Source organism: Cupressus sempervirens, chromosome 7 (assembly GCF_028749045.1).
Source record: "Cupressus sempervirens isolate cs-2001-9-10 chromosome 7, ASM2874904v1, whole genome shotgun sequence".
Classification (NCBI taxonomy): Eukaryota; Viridiplantae; Streptophyta; class Pinopsida; order Cupressales; family Cupressaceae; genus Cupressus; species Cupressus sempervirens.
Window position 1 is genome coordinate 820195474 of NC_143124.1, and position 21376 is coordinate 820216849.

The window sequence follows — 21376 nt, forward strand, 5'->3', positions numbered from 1 at the left end:
AATTCTAGAAGGTGTTATAATCTCTTCCATTCCCTCAAAATTTTGAACATCAACATAAGGTTGAGTGTTTTGGGTTCCTTGAACCAAAGATGATGTGCCTTGGCAATAAGATGCAAAAGATGGAATATCACCTACTTGATATATTGATGTTGTGCCTTCAACATGACATGATGGAGTGTGTACATCATCAGATCTACAAATTTACATCTCTTCAACATGAGAGGATGATATGACTCCAACATTGGAAGATGGTGTAGCTTCACAATTCAGTTTTCTTCTTGAGTGTAATAGTCTCATTCATTCTCTTTATCTTTCCAATTCTTCCTCTTTGTTTATTTGTATCGGTGGTTCTTGTTCCTCTTTGAAAGTCAATTCTTCATTATTGCTTTGAAATTTTCTTTGTTCACATAGTAGTTTCATTTTATCTCTTTTAATTGCCAAATCTCTCTCCCTCTCTTCATTTGTTTGAATTTTTGGTTTCTTCCTTGGCATGATGATGATTTCTATATGTCAAATCATTCAAACATCTGAATTACTTAGAATTTGAAAATTACAAAGCATTCAAATATATATAAAAATTACAATTATTTCAATGAATACACAATATATATCAAACAACTTGCCAAATTTCTAACCGTTTCCAAATAACAATTCATTCAAACATACAAATTTCAATGAATTCACTATATATTAAACAACATGTCAAATTATAATCAAATTTGTCTCTATATATCAACAAAAAATATTTAAAAAGGACTGCACTAACCTTTTCTATATAAAGAATATGCAAAAAGCCTTCAAATAGCATATCCAATGATTGAATTTGGTGTTTACTAGCTTCAAAAAGTCTTCAAATAGTGTTTGCTAACTTTCAACAGCTTGAAACTTGTGTTTTCTATCAGAACAACATAATGCACAATAGAAAAAAAGAAAAATATGGATCAAAAGGGACCCAAACATGCTTTGTGATCATTTTTTGATAATTTCACAGTGTGTATGCACTATAACGTGTATGCACTATAAAGCACATACACACTATGTGAAAATACATCTCTCCCTATCCCATCATTCCCCATCCTCTACTCTCTCTCTCTCCCTACTCTCTCTCCTCTCCCATCCCCTACTCTCTCTCACTCTCCCATTGCCTACTCTCTCTCACTCTCTCTCTCTTTCCAATCCCCTACTCTCTCACTCTCTATCCTCTCCCATCGCCTACTCTCTCTCGCTCTCTCTCTCTCCTCTCCCATCCCCTACTCTCTCTTGCTCTCTCTCTTCTTCCATCCCCTACTCTCTCTCTTCTTCCATCCCCTACTCTCTCTCGCTCTCCCTTTCCCATCGCCTACTCTCTCACCCTCTCTCCTCTCCCATCCCCTACTCTCTTTGTCTCGCACAATCCCATCCCCCCTCTCTCTCTCCCACCACCTACTCTCTCTCTCTCCCCTCTCCCATCCCCTACTCTCTCTCTCCCTCTCTCTCTCCCACCACCTACTCTCTCTCTCCCATCCCCTACTCTCTCTCACCCTCTCTCCTCTCCCATCCCCTACTCTCTCTCTCTCTCACTCCCATCCCCCTCTTTATCTCCCTCTCCCACCACCTACTCTCTCTCTCCCATCCCCTACTCCCTCTCTCCCATTCCCTACTCTCTCTTGCTCTCCCTCTCCTACTCCCTCTCCCATCCCCTAGTCTCTCTCTTTCACATGCCCTTCTCTCTCTCACTCTCTCTCAAGTCTCCCATCCTCTACTCTCTCTCACTCTCTCTCTCCTCTCCCATCCCCTACTCTCTCTTGCTCTCTCTCTCCTCTCCCATCCCCTATTCTCTCACACTCTCCCTCTCCTACTCCCACCACCTACTCTCTCCCTCCCATCCCCTTCTCTCTCTCTCTCTCTCACACACACACACACACACTCTCTCTCTCTCTCTCTCTCTCTCTCTCTCTCTCATTCTCCTCTCTCTCTCTCTCACTCTCCCTCTCCCTCTCCCTCTCCCACCACCTACTCTCTCTCTCTCTCTCCATCCCCTACTCTCACTCTCTCTCTCCCATCCTGTTCTCTCTCTCTACCACCCCCTACTCTCTCTCACACTCTCTTCCATCCCCTACTCTCTCTCTCTCTTGCACACACTCCCATCCCCTCTCTCTTTCTCTCCCTCTCCCACTCCCTCTCCCACCAGCTACTATCTCTCTCTCTCTCTCTCTCTCTCGAGCTACTCTCTCTCTCCCATCCCCTACTCTCACTCACTCTCTCCCATCCTATTCTCTCTCTGCCACCCCTACTCTCTCTCTCACTCTCTCCCATCCCCTACTCTCTCTATTACACACACTCCCATCCCCCTCTCTCTCCCTCTCCCACTCCCTCTCCCACCACCTACTCTCTCTCTCTCTCTCTCTCTCTCTCTCTCTCTCTCTCTCTCTCTCTCTCTCTCCCTCTCCCCTCTCCCATCCCCTACCCTCTCTCTTTCATAGGCATACACTCCCATCCCCTCTCTCTCCCCTCTCACATCCGCTACTCTCTAGATCTCTCACACACACTCCCATCCCCCCCTCTCTCTCTCCCTCTCCCAACACCTACTATCTCTCTCTCCCTCTCTACTCTCTCTCTTATCCCCTACTCTCTCTCTCTCCCATCCCCTACTCTCTCTCACACTCTCTCCCATCCCCTACTCTCACTCACTCTCTCCCATCTTGTTCTCTCTCTCTCTGCCACCCCCTACTCTCTCTCGAACTCTCTCCCATCCCCTACTCTCTCTCTTACACACACTCCCATACCCCCTCTCTCTCTCCTCTCCCATCCCCTCCTCTCCAGATCTCTCACACACACTCCCATCCCCCCTCTCTCTCCCTCTTCCACTCCCTCTCCCACCACCTACTGTCTCTCTGTCTCACTCTCTCCCTCTCTACTCTCTCTCTCTCTCTCCCATTCCCTACTCTCACTCTCTCTCTCCCATCCCCTAATCTCTCTCTGCCACCCCTACTCTCTCTCAATCTCTCACACTCTCTCCCATCCCCTACTCTCTCTCTTACAAACATTTACAGCCCCCTCTCTCTCCCCCTCTCCCACTACCTACTCTCTCTCCCCCATCCCCTACTCTCTCTCTCTCTATCTCTCTCCCCCCTCTCTCATTCCATACTCTCTCTCTTTCACACACAAACACACACCCATCCCCCCTCTCTCTCTCCTCTTTCATCCCCTACTCTGTCTCTCATTTTCTTTCCCTCTCTCTCTCTCTCTCTCTCTCTCTCTCTCTCTCTCTCTCTCTCTCCCTTTCTACTCTCTCCCTACCACCCCCTACTCTCTCTCACATTTTCACACTCTCTCCCATCCCCTACTCTCTCTCTCTCTCTTACACACATTTCCATCCCCCACCCTCTCTCCCATACTCTACTCTCTCTCTCCCATCCCCTACTCTCTCTCGGGCGACTCTCTCTCCCCTCTCTCCCATACTCTACTCTCTCTCTTTCACACACATGCACTCCCATTCTCCTCCTCCTCCTCCTCCTCCTCCTCTCTCTCTCTCTCTCTCTCTCTCTCTCTCTCTCTCTCTCTCCCAATGCCTACTCTCTCTCTCTCCCCCATCCCCTACTCCCAATCTCTCTCTCCCATACTATACTCTCTCTGCCACCCCTACTGACTCTTACACTTCCTCTCTCTCACATCCCCTACTCTCTCTCTCTCTTACACACATTTCCATTCCCCCCTCTCTCCCTCTCCCACTCCCTCTCCCACCACCTACTCTCTCTCTTTCTCCCATCCCCTACTCTCTCTCTTTCACACTCCCATCCCCCCTCTCTCTCCTCTCACATCCCCTACTCTCTAGATCTCTCACATACACTCCCATCCCCCTTTCTCTCCCTCTCTCATCGCCTACTATCTCTCTCTCTCACTCTCTCCCTGTCTACTCTCTCTTCCCCATCCCCTACTCTCTCTCTCCCCTCTCCCATCCCTTACTTTCTCTCTCTTCCACCCCTACTCTCTCTCACACTCTCACACTCTCTCCCATTCTCTCTCACACACACTCTCTCATCCTCCTCTCTCTCTCTCTCTCTCTCTCTCTCTCTCTCTCTCGCTCCCTCTCCCACTGCCTACTCTCTCTCTCTCTCTTCCATACCCTACTTTCAATCTCTCTCTCTCTCATCCCGCACTCTCTCTACCACCCCTGCTCTCTCTCTCTCTCATCCCCTACTCTCAATATCTCTCTCCCATCTCATACTCTCTCTTTGCCACCCCTACTCTTTCTCACACTTCCTATCTCTCCCATTCCATAATATCTCTACCACCCCTTCTCTGTGTGTGTGTGTGTGTCTCTCTCTCTCTCTCTCTCTCTCTCTCTCTCTCTCTCTCTCTCTCACACACACACACACACACACACACACACACACACATCCTCCCCCCCTCTCTCTCTCACACTCTTGCTCTGCTTTTCTTCTTCCCTCTCTATGCTCTATTTAGGTCTCAATAGTACGTGTGCACTAAAACACATACTTGCTATTAATACCCAAATTTAAAAATCTTTAAATAGCGCGCACATGCTATAGAGCATACAAATTATTCAAACCTTTCCATTCTACCAAGCCTAAGACTTGGTTTTTCCTTGGGGATCCAACCCAAAGGTTTGGAGTCTATAAACTAGTATAAGATGTGTTTTGCTGCAAACATACAAAAAATGATTTATTTTTCTTATGTGCTCTCCTTCAAGATTCCTCGTGGTTGAGCATCAATAAGATCAGGTTACATGAAATTGTAGGTCTCTGTGTTAGCTATATAACCATATAATTTATTTTTTATTTGAACTATTTCAAGCCTTTCATCTATAACTTCTTTTGAATGTATGTCCATTTTTTGTCAAAAACCAACATTTATTAATTGGTCTGTAGATTTTAGCTCATTCATCAAATTTTGCAACAACTTAGTTTTTTAGAAACTAGACTCCATTCTACACACTTTGAAAAAAAGAAGTTTTGATTTTAGATTAGTTTTCAATCATTTCTAGTGGGAGCACAGAGATATTTCACATTTTTGGGATGTGTCTAGTTAAAAAATTCATTAAAAAAAATACACATTATAAAATAACCCAAAAAGTCTAGGATAAACTAAATAGTGTTAAGTAAATTTTGACCAAAGCGATTAAAGAATTTCAAAAAAAAGTTAAAATTTTAGGGGGCCACACTTTGTATTGTGTTATGTTTTTTTGGAATAAATAGTACCACTTTCTATGGCCCCCTTTTTTGAGGACCTAAAACTAAACCATTTAAAAAAAAAATTAGTAGTTTAGAAACTAGATTCAAAGGACTACTACTTTCATTTTTTCCATTTCTTAAAATTTTGAGAGTAACTATCTTCAAATTCTTGTTGAAGTTTAGAAATTGCTGATTTCAGAAAATGGTGTCCACTTATACCCCCCTTTTGGCACCACAACTTGATGCACTTACTCAACACTGCTTTATCAAACATTGAGGCTTTATAATTTTGTACTTAAAAAATCCTCCATACTATAAATTCTCTCCAAGCTCGGTGGTGTAGTAGAAAACTTCCATGATTTAACAACATATTTTTAAGAAGACAACAAGTATTTCCATTTCAGTATGTTGGAGCTATAGTAGCATATCATATACAAAAAGACCACTTGTAAATGCAATTGCCCCCAAACAAACAAAAAGTGTATCTTATTCTTCAATTTTCCTCGATAGCCTAAGAGAGGGAAAATAAGTATAAGAAAATTATAAAAATAATTAACATCTTATAAAGTGCACAAATAGCTCCAAACAATTACAATACCAAAACAACCAAATGGAAAAAGAGATTTCTCTAATCCATGGTATGCTACAAAAGTTCATGGTGTGAATGAAGTAGGATAAATATTTGACAACATTAATGTTATCACAAGGAGCAAATAAATGTAGTTAGTTAGTAAAGGTAATACTACACAAACATATGCACAAATGGGAGTCATGTAACAATGTTGAATATCCATCAAAGGTGCATATAGAGGGAAAAAGACCTCAACAAAGCAATTCTATCACATATGTCTTGTTGTACATGCGTGGAATGTGAATAGGATGATTAAATAATAAAGTAATTCAAATTAGAAAATCTACATTCATATTTAACACACTCTTACATATCATTGTAATCAAGGTAAACATGGACAACCAAGTAATTTTATTTATGTTTTGAGAAGCCAAGGTTAAATGTGAAATAAGATAAAATAATAGAAATCCTTTAATTAATATTCTGATTAATTCAACACATAAAAGATGAAACAAATCTTCTCTTTCACATTCTAATGCACTAGAGAAGCAAGGCTACCACAAGGACCCCAAATAAATATAAAGAAAACTTGAAAACCATCACAAATACTACAAAAGAACAAAAGAGGGAATAAATGGATGAGAAGATGGAAAAAGCTACAATTTTTTTGGCCAACTAGAAGCTATGTATGCTAATAACAATAATAAAGTTAGTGGGTAAATAATAGTAAGCAACTATTGATGTTAATAGTAAGAAAACATTGATGTCAACAAGAATAACATCAACAATAATAGTAAGAAAATATTGACGTTAAAGTTGTGGTTATTTATAGACACGGAGGGAATGGAATGAAAAATTTAGCCACTATCAATTTCAACAAACTCAACCTAATTACAAATTTTGCAAAGTTGACATACACCAAAATTGTCCACAGAAAGAGGTGCAAAACCTCTTGTCTGTTTGCTAATTTGGGCAATGAAAAAAAAGTTTCTTTGATCCCACAATAGATATTGATAATGTACTCCAAATATGCCAATAAATTCCACATTTTCGTAAATTGGCTAGAGCAGGGTTATGGGATTATACTCAGCCTATGAATGTGTGAGATTGTAGACAGGTAATTGTAAATCTCAAGTTAGAGTTACTAAGGGCTTGTTTGGTTGCTCAAATATGATTTAGAAATTGGAATCTAAAATCTTTGATTTGGGATTCTAGAACTTGAAATCCATATTACAATTTCTAGAATTTATTAGGGACCATTTGGTTCAAACCCAAAAAATATTTGATATTCAAAATTTGTTATTCCAAGCCTATTTGGTTCAAAATACAAATATAAAAGTTATAGTGAGAAAGATGATTCATATCTCCAATTTGTTCAAGGTCCTATCCTCTTGGTTTGCCAATCCTTGAATAACCACAAGTTAGGGTTCTTCATAGAATATTGTCTAAGTCATGTGCTGGTTACAACCACTGCACTGATATGGTACTCTAAACCTTCACCATCTATAATCAAGCGATCCAATTTTTGTTTGGCCTGGACACAATGATACAAATAATAATATGTCCCTTCTTCATTGTATTTAGGTGCAATAACAAGAAAAACATGGCCTATAGTGATAAATGTACAAAATGCAGTCACTAATTTAGAAAATACTTAAGTAAAAGTTATAAAGTTACATATTGAAATTACAAAGATATATATATATATATATAATCAGGTTGCACTAGATCAGACAAGTGCTCAAAGTCAATGGACGAATCCATCTCTACCATTTTTAGTGCTTGTATGGGGCGATAGGTGTCAATTGGGTCCAAAACTCGTATATCTCATTTGTCCACCCATTCAGTCGACTCACACTCATCCCAATTTTCCTCTACACATGATGGAAAATAACATGTCATTTTTCATGTATGTATACTCCATGAACCTTCATTAGAGCTTCTAAATGAGCACAACTCACTTGATTATGTTAGTGTGCAACAATCCTCATATGGTGAAATGTTAGTATTATCTATCAACCAAAAAAATTTACGAACTATAGACTCACCTTCATTACCTGGACCCATTGGAGCACTACACCACTGGACGATAGATTTTGCATCTGTCAATATTGCTCCATCTTTTTACTTTAGTTATTTACAACCTAAGGCTCTCTTGATGCATGTGCCTACACCATCATGCTCTCCCTTTCCATGACCAACCTTTGTGAAATTCCACACATAATGAATTCTAGACAACCTGTGCATCCTACTCCTCCTATAGAACATCTATGCATTCTTGAATTGAGATGCACAATTGTTTGACCAAATAATGTGTTGATGATATGATATGCCCCTATTAGCCAAATCTCCATAAAATAGTAGAAAACAACCATGTACAAACTCTGTAGAATGTGATCAATCATCGCTAATGTAAAAATGATACTCTCTCAAAATCTTCCTACCATCCTCTATACTTGTAGGTGAATGCATGAATGTTATGTGAACAAATACGGAAACCTATTAAGAAGTATAATACTTTTCTTGCACCTCATTTTGTGTTTATAGTGTGTAGTTCTCTCTTAAGTCTACAACCAAAACAATGGTATCTAGTGGAAACATATCCTTGCACAAATTGAATTGCAAATCCAGTCATCAAGCTCTATGTGTATGCTTTGCATACTCGTAAATAATCTTTTCATGAAAATCTTCATGAACTCATACATTGGAATATTTTCAGTAACTAAATGACATCTTTTACCCTGTTTTCCATCTTTTAGGGCATATGTCACTGTCTTATATTTTCTGTAATCTAGTATTTCATTTCCAATTGCATGTGTACTATTCATATGTTCGCAAGTTGATAAAAGTTGCAAAGAACCACAAAATAAGCATGTACCATCCAAGCATGATGTCTTGCAAAATTGTTGGCCATCTCCTATTTTACATAAAATGTTGGATATGAATTCCCTTGAAGATCTTTGTAGCTCATTCATGTCAAAATCCTACAAAACAAACTTAGAATGCAAAAACACACATATATGCCTAAAAACATCAAAATGGTTAGAAAATTCAATATGTATCCTACAACAATAAGTTGTACATGTGATTTATATTCACATAAAAAGGTTTACCCATCTCAAAAAATCTTTGACTTATTTGAATTTGAGGATACATACCAATAAATTTCGAAAAAAATTGTTTCTGAGTTGAGTCCAAAAAATGTTTTGCATGCGGGTCCCAATGTTGGCTACCAATCCTACTTCTTAGAACATATCTTTGATTAAGGGAAACACGTGTGTTATTTTTTCAAAAATCTTCGATCAGTGATTTCAAAGCTTCACTAATTTCTTTATCCTTTTGTGGTAGTCTACCACTAAATGTCCATAACTCATTTTTTGTTGGATCTTCTAATCTCTCACACCTTAGCATGGCTCTCCTTAGAGTACCTCTACCAATTTTCAATTTTTTTCTTGTTTTTCTCATGAGTCTAGCTTTCTTCATTTGGGTACTTACTATTGTTGATGTAAGTACTTGTTTTGTGATATTACTATCTTTGGTGTGTGATTTAGAACCCACTTTTTCATAAGCACTTATTAGATTCTTTACAATACTTTTTTCATTTGAATCATCCATCTTTCTTAGCCCAAGAATCTTCATGATAGGCCTAAACTTCAAATTTTTCATTATTTCAACAAATAATTAGCATTGACCTATAATATTTAATTCTTCAAAAAATAATCTCCACATATGATTAACCTTTCTTTAACAAGTACACTTGCTAATCTTGTCAGGCATTGATTTCAAAATGTTAGTATCAATATCAATCAAATAGTTTGGTCTTCTAAAACAAATTCTAGAAGGTTTTATAATCTCTTCCATTCCCTCAACATTTTGAACGTCAACATAAGGTTGAGTGTTTTGCATACACTGAACTGAAGATGATGTGCCTTGGCAATAAGATGTAAAAGATGGAATATCACCTACTTGATATGTTGATGTTGTGTCTTCAACATGACATGATGGAGTGTGTACATCGTCAGATCTACAAATTGTTGTCTCTTCAACAAGATAGGATGATATGACTCCAACATTGGTAGATGGTGTAGCTTTACAATTAAATTGTCTTCTTGAGCGTAACAATCTCATTTATTCTCTTTGTCTTTCCAATTCTTCCTCTTTGTTTACTTGTATCGGTGGTTCTTATTCCTCTTTGAAAGTCAATTCTTCATTATTGCTTTGCAATTTTCTTTGTTCATGTAGTAGTTTAATTTTATCTCTTTTAATTGCCAAATCTCTCTCTATCTCTTCATTTGTTTGAGTTTTTGGTTTCTTCCTTGGCATGATGATGATTTCTACATGTCAAATTATTCAAACATCTGAATTACTTACAATTTGTCAATTACAAATCATTGAAATACATATAAAAATTACAATTATTTCAATGAATACACAATATATATCAAACAACTTGCCAAATTCTAACCATTTCCAAATAACAATTCATTCAAACATACAGATTTCAATGAATTCACTATATATTAAACCATATCAAATTATAATCAAATTTGTCTCTATATATCAACAAAAAATATTTTAAAAGGACTACACTAACCTTTTCTATAGAAAGAATATTCAAAAAGCCTTCAAATAGAGTATCCAATGATTGAATTTGGTGTTTGCTAGCTTCAAAAAGTCTTCAAATAGTGTTTTCTAACTTCAATAGCTTCAAACACATGTTTTCTGTTAGAACAACAAAACACACAAAAGACAAAAAGTAGAATATGGATCAAAAGGGACCCAAACTTGCTTTGTGACCATTTTTTGGTGATTTCACATAGTGCGTATGCACTATAGCATGTATGCACTAAAGCGCATACACACTATAGTGCATAGGCACTATGTGAAAATACATTTCTCCCTATCCCACCATCCCCCATCCCCTACTCTCTCTCTCTCTCTCTCTCCCTACTCTCTCTCTCTCCTCTCCCATCCCCACTCTCTCTCCTCTCCCATCCCCACTCTCTCTCTTTCTCTCCCTCTCCTACTCCCTCTCCCATCACCTACTCTCTCTCACTCTCTCTCCCATCCCCTACTCTCTCTCACTCTCTCTCTCTCTCCCCTCTCCCATCCCCTACTCTCTCTCTCACTCTCTCTCCTCTTTCATCCCCTACTCTCTCTCTCTCTCTCTCACTCTCTCTCCTCTTTCATCCCCTACTCTCTCTGGCTCTCCCTCTCCCACTGCCTACTCTCTCTCACCCTCTCTCTCCTCTTCCATCCCCTACTCTCTGTCTCACACATTCCCATCCCCCCTCTCTCTCTCCCACCACCTACTCTCTCTCCCCTCTCTCATCCCCTACTCTCTCTCTCTCTCACTCTCCCTCTCCCACTACCTACTCTCTCTCTGTCCCATCCCCTACACTCTCTCACCCTCTCTCCTCCCCCATCCCCTACTCTCTCTCACCCTCCCTCTCCTACTCCCTCTCCCACCGCCTACTCTCTCTCTCTCACTCTTTCTCTCACATCCCCTACTCTCTCTCACTCTCTCTAGGGTCTCTTATCCCCTACTCTCTCTCACTCTCTCTCCTCTCCCATCCCCTACTCTCTCTCTCTCTCTTGCTCTTTCTCTCTCCTCTTCCATCCACTACTCTCTCTCGCTCTCCCTCTCCTAATCCCTCTCCTACCACCTACTCTATCTCCCCCATCCCCTACTCTCTCTCTCTCTCTCACTCACACACTCTCATCTTTTATTCTCTCCCTCTTGCTCTCCCTCTCCCACTCCCTCTCCCACCACCTACTCTCTCTCTCATCCCCTACTCTCAATCTCTCTCTCCCATCCCATTCTCTCTCTTTGCTACCCCCTGCTCTCTCTCACACTCTCTCTCCCATCCCTTACTCTCTCTCCTACACACACTCCCATCCCCCCTCTCTTTCTCTCCCTCTCCTACTCCCTCTCCCACCACCTACTCTCTCTCTCAAGCTACTCTCTCTCTCCCCCCTACTCTCTCTCTTTCATAGACACACACTCTCATCCCCCCTCTCTCTCCTCTCCCATCCCCTACTCTCTAGATCTCTCACACACACTCCCATCCCCCCTCTCTCTCCCTCTCCCACTCTATCTCCCATCACCTACTATCTCTCTCTCTCTCTCACACTCTCTCCCCCTCTCTACTCTCTCTCTCATCCCTTACTCTCACTCTCTCTCCCATCCCCTACTCTCTCACACACTCTCTCCCATCCCCTACTCTCACTCTCTCTCTCCCATTTTGTTCTCTCTCTCTACCACTCCCTACTCTCTCTTACACTCTCACACTCTCTCCCATCCCCTACTCTCTCTCTTACACACACTCCCATCTCCCCTCTCTCTGTCTCCCACTCCCTCTCCCACCACCTACTCTCTCTATCCCATCCGCTACTCTCTCTCTCTCTCTCGCTACTCTCTCTCCCCTCTCCCATCCCTTACTCTCTCTCTTTCACAGACGTACACTCCCATCCCCCTCTCTCCTCTCCTATCCCCTACTCTCTAGATCTCTCACACACACTCCCATCCCCCCTCTCTCTCTCCCTCTCCCACTCCCTCTCCCACCGCCTACTATATCTCTCTCTCACTCTCTCTCTTCCTCTCTACTCTCTCTCTCTCTCCCATCCCCTACTCCCACTCTCTCTCCCATCCCCCTACTCTCTCTCACACTCTCTCCCGTCCCCTACTCTCTCTCTCTCCCATCTTGTTCTCTCTCTCTATCACCCCCTACTCTCTCACACTCTCTACCTTCCCCCACTCTCTCTCTTACACACATTCCCATCCCCCCCTCTCTCCCTCTCCCACTCCCTCTCCCACCACCTACTCTCTCTCCCATCCGCTACTCTCTCTCTCTCTCTATCTCTATCTGTCTCTCTCTCTCTCTCATACTACTCTCTATCTCCCCTCTCCCATCCCCTACTCTCTCTCTTTCATAGACAGACACTCCCATCCCCCTTCTCTCTCTCCTCTCCCATCCCCTACTCTCTAGATCTCTCACACACACTCCCATCCCCCCTCGCTCTCTCCTCTCCCATCCCCTACTCTCTAGATCTCTTACACACACTCCCATCCCCCCTCGCTCTCTCCCTCTCCCACTCCCTCTACCACTGCCTACTACCTCTCTCTCTCACTCTCTCTCTCTCTCTCCCTCTTTACTTTCTCTCTCCCATCCCCTACTCTCACTCTCTCTTCCCCCATCCCCTACTCTCTCACACTCTCTCCCATCCCCTACTCTCACCCTCTCTCTCCCATCCCATACTCTCTCTCTGCTATGCCCTACTCTTTCTCACACTCTCACACTCTCCCATCCCCTACTCTCTCTCTCTCTCTTACACACATTCTCATTCCCCCTCTCTCTCTCCCTCTCCCACTCTGTCTCCCACCACCTACTCTCTCTCTCTCTCTCTCTCTCCCCTCTCCCATCCCCTAATCTCTCTCTTTCACACACCCACACACTCCCATCCCTCCTCTCTCTCCTTTCCCACCCCCTACTCTTTAGATCTCTCACACATACTCCCATCCCCTGCTCCCTCTCCCTCTCCCACTTCCTCTCCCACTACCTACTGTCTCACTCTCTCACTCTCTCCCTCTCTACTCTCTCTCTCCCATCCCCTACTCTCTCTTTGCCACCCCTACTCTCTCTCAAACTCTCACACTCTCTCCCATCCCCTACTCTCTCTCTTATACACACTCCCATCCCCCTCTCTCTCCCTCTCCCACACCCTCTCCCACCGCCTACTCTCTCTCTATCTCTCTCTCCACTCTCCCATCCCTTTCTCTCTTTCACACACACACACCCATCCCCCCTCTCTCTCCTCTCCCATCCCCTACTCTATCTCTCATTCACTCTCCCTCTCCCACTCCCTACTCTCTCTCACTCTCACTCTCACTCTCTCTCTCTCACTCTCACTCTCACTCTCACTCTCTACCTCTCTACTCTCTCTGCCACCCCTACTCTCTCTCACATTTTAACACTCTCTGGCATCCCCTACTCTCTCTCTCTCTCTCTCTCTCTCTCACACACACACACACACACACACACACACACACATTTCCATCCCCCCTCTCTCTCCCTCTCCCACTCCCTTTCCCACTACCTCCTCTCTCTCTCTCACATCCCCTACTCTCTCTCTCGAGCTACTCTCTCTCCCCCCTCTCCCATCCCCTACTCTCTCTCTTTCACACACACGCACTCCCATCCTCCTCTCTCTCTCTCACTCTCCCTCTCCCACTATGTCTCCCACCACCTACTCTCTCTCTCTCTGTCTCTCTCTCTCTCTCTCTCGCATCCCCTACTCTCAATCTCTCTCTTCCATCCTATACTCTCTTTGTCACCCATACTCTCTCTCACACTTCCTCTCTCTCCCATCCCCTACTCTCTCTCTCTTACACACATTCCCATTCCCCCCTCTCTCTCCCTCTCCCATCGCCTACTCTCTCTCCCATCCCCTACTCTCTCTCTCTCTCTCTCCCCTCTCCCATCTGCTACTCTCTCTCTTTCACACACCCACACACTCCCATCCCCCCTCTCTAGATCTCTCACACACACTCCCATCCCCGCCTCTCTCTCTCCCTCTCCCACTCCCTCTCCCACTGCCTACTCTCTCTCTCACTCTCCCTCTCTACTCTCTCTCCCCCATCCCCTACTCTCTCTCTCCGCTCTCCCATCCCCTACTTTCTCTCTCTTCCACCCCTACTCTCTCTCAGACTCTCAGACTCTCTCCCATGCCCTACTGTCTCTCACAAACATTCTCATCCCCCCTCTCTCTCTCTCTTGCTCCCTCTCCCATTGCCTACTCTCTCTCTACCATCCCCTACTCTCAATTTCTCTCTACCACCCCTACTCTCTCTCTCACACTTCCTCTCTCTCCCATCCCCTACTCTCAATCTATCTCTCCCATATTGTACTCTCTCTTTGCCACCCCTACTCTCTCTCTCACACTTCCTCTATCTCCCATCCCATACTATCTCTACCACCCCTACTCTCTCTCACTTCCTCTCTCTCCCATCCCCTACTCTCTCTCTCTCTCCCCTCTCCCATCCCCTACTCTCTCTCTCTCACTCACTCACACACACACACACACACCCATCCTCCTCCCCTCTCTCTCTTACTCTTGCTTTGCCTCTCTTCTTCTCTCTTTATGCACTATTTAGGTCTCAATAGTGTGTGCGCACTAAATCATGCATGCACTATTAAGACCCAAATTTAAAATTCTTTAAATAGCATGCATGCACTATAGGGCATACATGCTATTCAAACCTTTGTATTCTAACAAGCCTAGGGCTTGGTTTTGCCTTGGTGTTCCAACCCAAAGGTTTGGAGTCTATAAACTGGTCTAAGATGTGTTTTGTTGCAAACATACAAAAAAGGATTGATTTTTCTTGTGTGCTCTCCTTCAAGATACCTCATGGTTGAGCATCAATAAGATCAGGTTACATGATATCGTAGGTCTCTATGTTAGCTATATAACTATATAATTTATTTTTTATTTGAACTTTTTCAAGCCTTTCATCTATAATTTCTTTTGAATGTATATCCACTTTTTGTCAAAAACCAACATGTACTAATTGGGTTGTAGATTTTAGCTCATTCATCAAATTTTGCAACAACTTAGTTTTTTGGAAACTAGACTCCATTTTACACACTTTGAAAAAAAGAAGTTTTGATTTTAGATTAGTTTTCAATCATTTCTAGGGGGAGCACATAGATAATTCACGTTTTTGAGATGTTTCTAGTTTAAAAATTCATTTAAAAAAAAACACACATTATAAAATTACCCGAAAAATCTAGTATAAACTACATAGTGTTAAGTAACTTTTGACTTTCTGAGGCCCCCTTTTTTGAGGACCTAAAACTAAACCATTTAAAAAAAAAATTAGTAGTTTAGAAACTAGATTCAAAGGACTACTACTTTTGTTTTTGTATACTCCTACAATAGTTATTGACAGTGTACTCCAAATATGCCAAGGAATTCCATGTGTTCTTGAATTGGCTAGAGCAGGGTTATGGGATTATACTCAGCCTATGAATGTGTGAGATTACAAAGAAGTAATTGAAAATCTCAAGTTAGAATTACTAAGGACTCGTTTGGTTGCTCGAATATGATTTAGGAATTGGAATCTAAAATCTTTGATTTGGGATTCTAGAACTTGAAATCCATATTACAGTTTCTAGAATTTATTAAGGACCATTTGGTTTGAACCCAAAAAATATTTGATATTCAAAATTTTTTATTCCAAGCCTATTTGGTTCAAAATATGAATATAAAAGTTATAGTGAGAAAGATGATTCATATCTCCAATTTGTTCAAGGTCCTATTATGGTGCTTCCAACTCCACACATGCCAAAAATGTCGATGTTTGTTACAAAATAAAAATTCAAAAAAAAATTAAAGAAAGATGAAAGAAATTAGATATGTGTGGTACTAGTTATTTTATTTAATCCAAACATATGAGTAGGTGCAACAATAGCTGAAAATTTTCCCCCAATTTTAAAAGAATTGTATTTGTAAGAATTTATCCAATAATCTTTCTAATTTCTTCAAGTAGCACCTACTAATTTTTACAAAATGGTGTTCAAAGGGTGCCCAAAGTAGATACAAAGGGTATCATTTCTTGGAATGCCTCACTCTCTCAGTTACAACTCAATTAAATTTAAAAAATAGGTGCTCCCAAATGAGCATCCAAATGTCAAACCCAATTAAATTTTACTTTAGTTGAAATCCTCATTTTCAAAAAAAGGAAATTAAAATAGGAATTCTAAATAACAATTATTTTGAGGGGAGACATAATTCTTGTTTGGGGGGTCAAATGGGGATACTGAATCCACATTTCCCTGAATTCCAATTCTTATTTTGTAGACCCAAACAGTAGATTAAGAATTTTGGAGGATTCTAAATTCCAATTTCCACTCAAATCCATGATCCAAATGGACCCTAAGAGAAGAGGAGGAGGATTTTAGTGAGTGTATGTTGGACTTTTTCTATAATCGCTTGAAATCCTCATATAAAGAAGTGTTTCTTCAAATAGTCTTTTTTTGTTATTGGGAGTGGGATCCAGTGGCATATAGTGTTGGAGAGATAGAGTTTGAAGAGATTCAAAAGGCTACACTTGTAAATGTGACTAATGTTAGTTGGGAAAATGTTGATGATATAGTGCAAGCATGTGGCAAAATATTGTCATTGGATGGGGAAAGAATCAATGACCACAATCTCTCACTAGTGTTCTTGGAGATGAAGAGGTATATTTTATAGAATGATATCTATATGGCATACTAATTCAGTTTTCATAAATATCCTCATAACCAATTTCAATTGGAAAAATACCACTGTTACACCACTATTGGGGTACGTCGGGGTGGTGGTACGCTAGGACAAGTTTTTGGGATGAGGGGGAAAGGGACCTCATTTTTGAGATGGCGGAGGAATGGCTAGGGGATGGTGACAAGGGGAGGACAAGGCAAGGAGGGGTGCTGTATAGTATATAAATAGAACTTGAAATGCTTGTTATGAAATGAAGTTTTAATAGAACATACCAATTTAAAATACTTGAACATAGCAAAAATGCAACATGAACTAGAACCATTGAACATTCAACATAATAACATATTACATACCCAATAATAACAATAAAAAATTCAAATTCAAATAGAAATCCAAGTAGCCATTACAACGGCAACATGGTTATGGAATGGCAAAGGTGGGGGTACTTGGGTATGCAAGTACCAGTGCAGGGATGTCTCGAGGACAAGTACTTTGAGATTCGGGAGGGGGGTGAGAGTCCCTATGTTACATTGAAAAATTAAAAAAGAAATCATATAGTGATCCATACTTGAATGTACATTTGAGGTGCAAACATTCTATAGAGGATAAAGAAAATAGAGTGGATTCCACTCTCTAGATTGTTCCACCTTGAAGCAAGTCATCTCAACATACTGAAGAGAGTTTTGAACTTGGACATAATAATACTTGGAACATAAATAATAAATAGGAACTCTATTGCAATTAAGGTTTTGAAAGCATGGTCCCAATATTATGAGTCAACCAGACAAGGGACATTACATCTGTGCTATGGTGAAATGTATTCTTTGGCTCTGGCATATAGAGACACATCAAATAGAAAAGTCATACATTATCTATTGCACTTATTGTCTCAGATGTCTGTGATGATGTCAGAAGAATTGAAGTGATGTCACATGGATTTTGTTTATACTTTGAACTTGAGTGGACTCTAAGATACAATGATAGAAGAAATGGAACATATCTTACCTGTATTTATTTATTCATAACCAACCCTATATAGCTCTGTGGAGACCAGAGAATCGACTGAATCAAGCACACTATAGGATGACCAATTAAATTGGAATACTCAACACCTTGAATTTATGATGAATTCACTATTAATAACTGATGAATACTGTTAGAACAATGATTGCTGAACATCACATGTACTCAAACACATATTTAATCAAGCCCAAAATGGATACTACTTGTATTGAAGTCCAAAAACATTCACTTGCGGTAACAAAACAAATAAAAAAGGTGTCTTAGAAACTACTATGGAACAAAATACAAACGTCTAAACCTACCAAAAAATAAAACTAAATTAGCAATTTTAGAGTACAAATCACAAGCATTAAATAATACTATACAAAACATTGTCATCCAACATAACCCTAAGTTGACATCAATAAGAACATATTAATTAACCATTTTAGCAAATAATCTATACCACATACCTCTCAATATAATTTGTATCAAATATGTCAATAGTTTGAATTGTTTTCAATTAACTTCTGTCTATACTCCACAATAAAATGTAATTAAAAAACACAAGGAGGAAATGGATTACTCCCTATTCCTCTACAAATTAGAAACTCATAATTAGGCAAAGACCATGAACTATGCATGTTATATCTAGGATTGTGTTCATCATCAAGTTAAAAAGGGAGTAACTCCTTTTCATGCTTGGACCGATCAAAAACCCAAAGCAAACACTTTTGATTGTTTTGGTGTCCTACATGGGCCCAATTCCAACTAAAAAACACAAGGATATGGATCCAAAGAGAAATCCTTATATGTTTGGTAGGTATTTAAATGGTATAAAGGAATATAGACTTCTCTATACTACCACACATGAGATTTTCATTCAAAGGAGTGTTCATTAGAAAGATACCACCAAATCCTCTTCTACCACTTCTCAGTCCTACATTTATATGGAAACATTGTGATTGCATGATGATGGTTATTCTGATAATCTTGATCCTCATAATCTTGTTGACCCTAAAGAAAATCTTAGTATTATCCATTAATATAAAAGACTTAGTCATTTACAAAGTAGAGTTGGTTGATCAACACTGCAACCTAACAGATCGTACAATTTGTTCCAAATTATTGATAAAAAACAGTAAACACACTAATCTTAAAGAAGCATAGTGATAGTCTCATAGACTATAAAAATATACTTACTTTCACTTAGACTAAACTATAGATGGAAGGGGCAAAAGAGCTCATTATTTTGAGTTTTAAAACTATCTGGCTGATACCCACAGAACCAGTATCATTAAGGATTGTTGCTGCCCCTGAAGCATAATTAAGTCATCCCAAAATGGCAGTTCCGTAAGTGGAGGGTGCTAAATATGGAGGGGTCAAGGACTTGACTCCCAAGTTCTCCCCTGCAACATAATATATTACGAAAACATCATAGCATTAATTAACATATACCATTAACAGATGTCTGAAACGAAGTCATCTAAAGTTATTGAGCTATACACACAATCTCGAGTTACCAAGTACCCACAATTTCAAATGCTAAAACTATTGAATCTGAAGCCCTCTAAATTCACAATACACAAGCATTATGTTGCGCATTACACCAACAATATCTGAGATTGTTTTGCCTTTACTAAACCTTCCCGTTGGATGTTCTCTAGAGGGTGAAAAATCAATGTCATATGGAGGTGAATCAGCTATTGAAAGTGTGAAAAGACACATATTATTCCCCGCATCCAGCAGAGAATCCCCAATGATAAATCCTAAATATTCATTATTAGTGTCAGAGTAAATGGGGCTCATTCCAAAGCAAAATGATATTGCATAGATCATAGAAAGCATAAAACGTATTAAAAAGGCCATTGGTGAAGAAAATGTCACGTGGAAATAGGAGAATAGTTGGAGACTTGTCTCTGGTGTGAAATGTACTTCGCCTGTTCAAAATCTCCATTCCATACTTTATTTTATTCTCCTTCTTTGCAGAGCAACTCCCAAGTTAAAAATCCGAATCTCCAAAAGCTACAAAGGCAATGGCAGGAACAACGTTGATGATGGCAAACACGTCATTCAGCTGAAAAGGTTTATGTCTAGGCCTGTAAGAGACTGTCAAAGAAAAGTGGATGTTCAATGAGAAGAGGATAACTGAAGTTAACCGATTTCCTAGTGTAAAAATGTATTAAATTCAATTTTATACCTCATGCATGTGCCACAAGGAGCCATGGAAGAGAGGTAGTTGTGCCCAGTGAGTCCAAAACTCCATTGCAATCTGCATAGATATAGTTGATTTTGGTATCAACTAAATGTCAAATACATTCTCAAATATCACTGTTTTGAGTCTTGAAATCTTCCCAGAGCTTGTGGTGTTATATTCACTGCGTTCAACATTGCAAAATTGAAAAGGCTTAAATGAAGGGAGCAGTTTATCCAGCACATTAGAAGCGTTGAATAGTAGTGCCTTCCAGTGGGCCCAGACACGACTAGTCAATACTCTGCCCCCAATGCATAACAGTGGTCCCAAGTTATTGATTAAGAGTGGCTGGGCCCACTGGAAGGCACTATTATGCGATGCTTCCAGTGTGCCAGATAAGCCTGGCCTAAAGGAAGCTACACAAATTCAGGGTTCATTTGGCAACAGGAATATGAGTGGAATAGGCAGATGTAAATTCTTAAATTTTCAAATTTTTCGTTTGGGTGCACTAAATCGGAATTGTGAATAAGAATATGTATTCCAATTTTTGCCCAAAAAGGAACATTTACAATTCCACCTAAATAGATGGAATTGGAATACGTATTCCTATTCCAGTTTTATTTATTTTAGAAAATATAAATTGTTGGGTCCATGTATTCCCATCAAATTCCAACTGAACCAAACAAGAATAGGAATATGTATTCTTATTTTCTATTCTAGAATAACAATTCCAGAATACGTATTCCTATTCCTATATTCTTTTTCCCATTGTGTAATTTGCTTGCAATATTCAAAAGGACATGATGTTGGGTTGAGAAGAAACAAAGAAAATTTAATGACATCACAATTGAAATCCATCAAGACATGGTAGATATCCACACACTCAGGTTGAAATTTTAAGGTAGAAGAACTTGTGCCCAAATGTTAACCCAAACTTAATAGAAGCCCTAAACTGGAAGTTATGAAATGGAGACAATATCTAGGTAGCAAACTTACTAGCCAGAAACTTATTAACCTTTTCATCCAAGCCCGAATAACTCAAAATCACATAATCAATAAACGTAAACATTCAAACTAAGTTACCCATGTAATCCAACGCCTCACTTCATGAATCAGATGCCTTACAAACTCAAATTACCCGGTGTTCTAAGCTTTTCTGCAACCGCTGAAGTC

The 21376-nt window shown here is 40.2% G+C and overlaps 1 pseudogene; it reads right to left on the reverse strand.

Moving 5' to 3' along the window:
- The window catches only part of LOC149549909 (GDSL esterase/lipase At5g41890-like), a 46773-nt pseudogene extending 26895 nt beyond the window's left edge, over positions 1 to 19878 (reverse strand).
- Positions 19879 to 21376: the final 1498 nt, after the last annotated feature.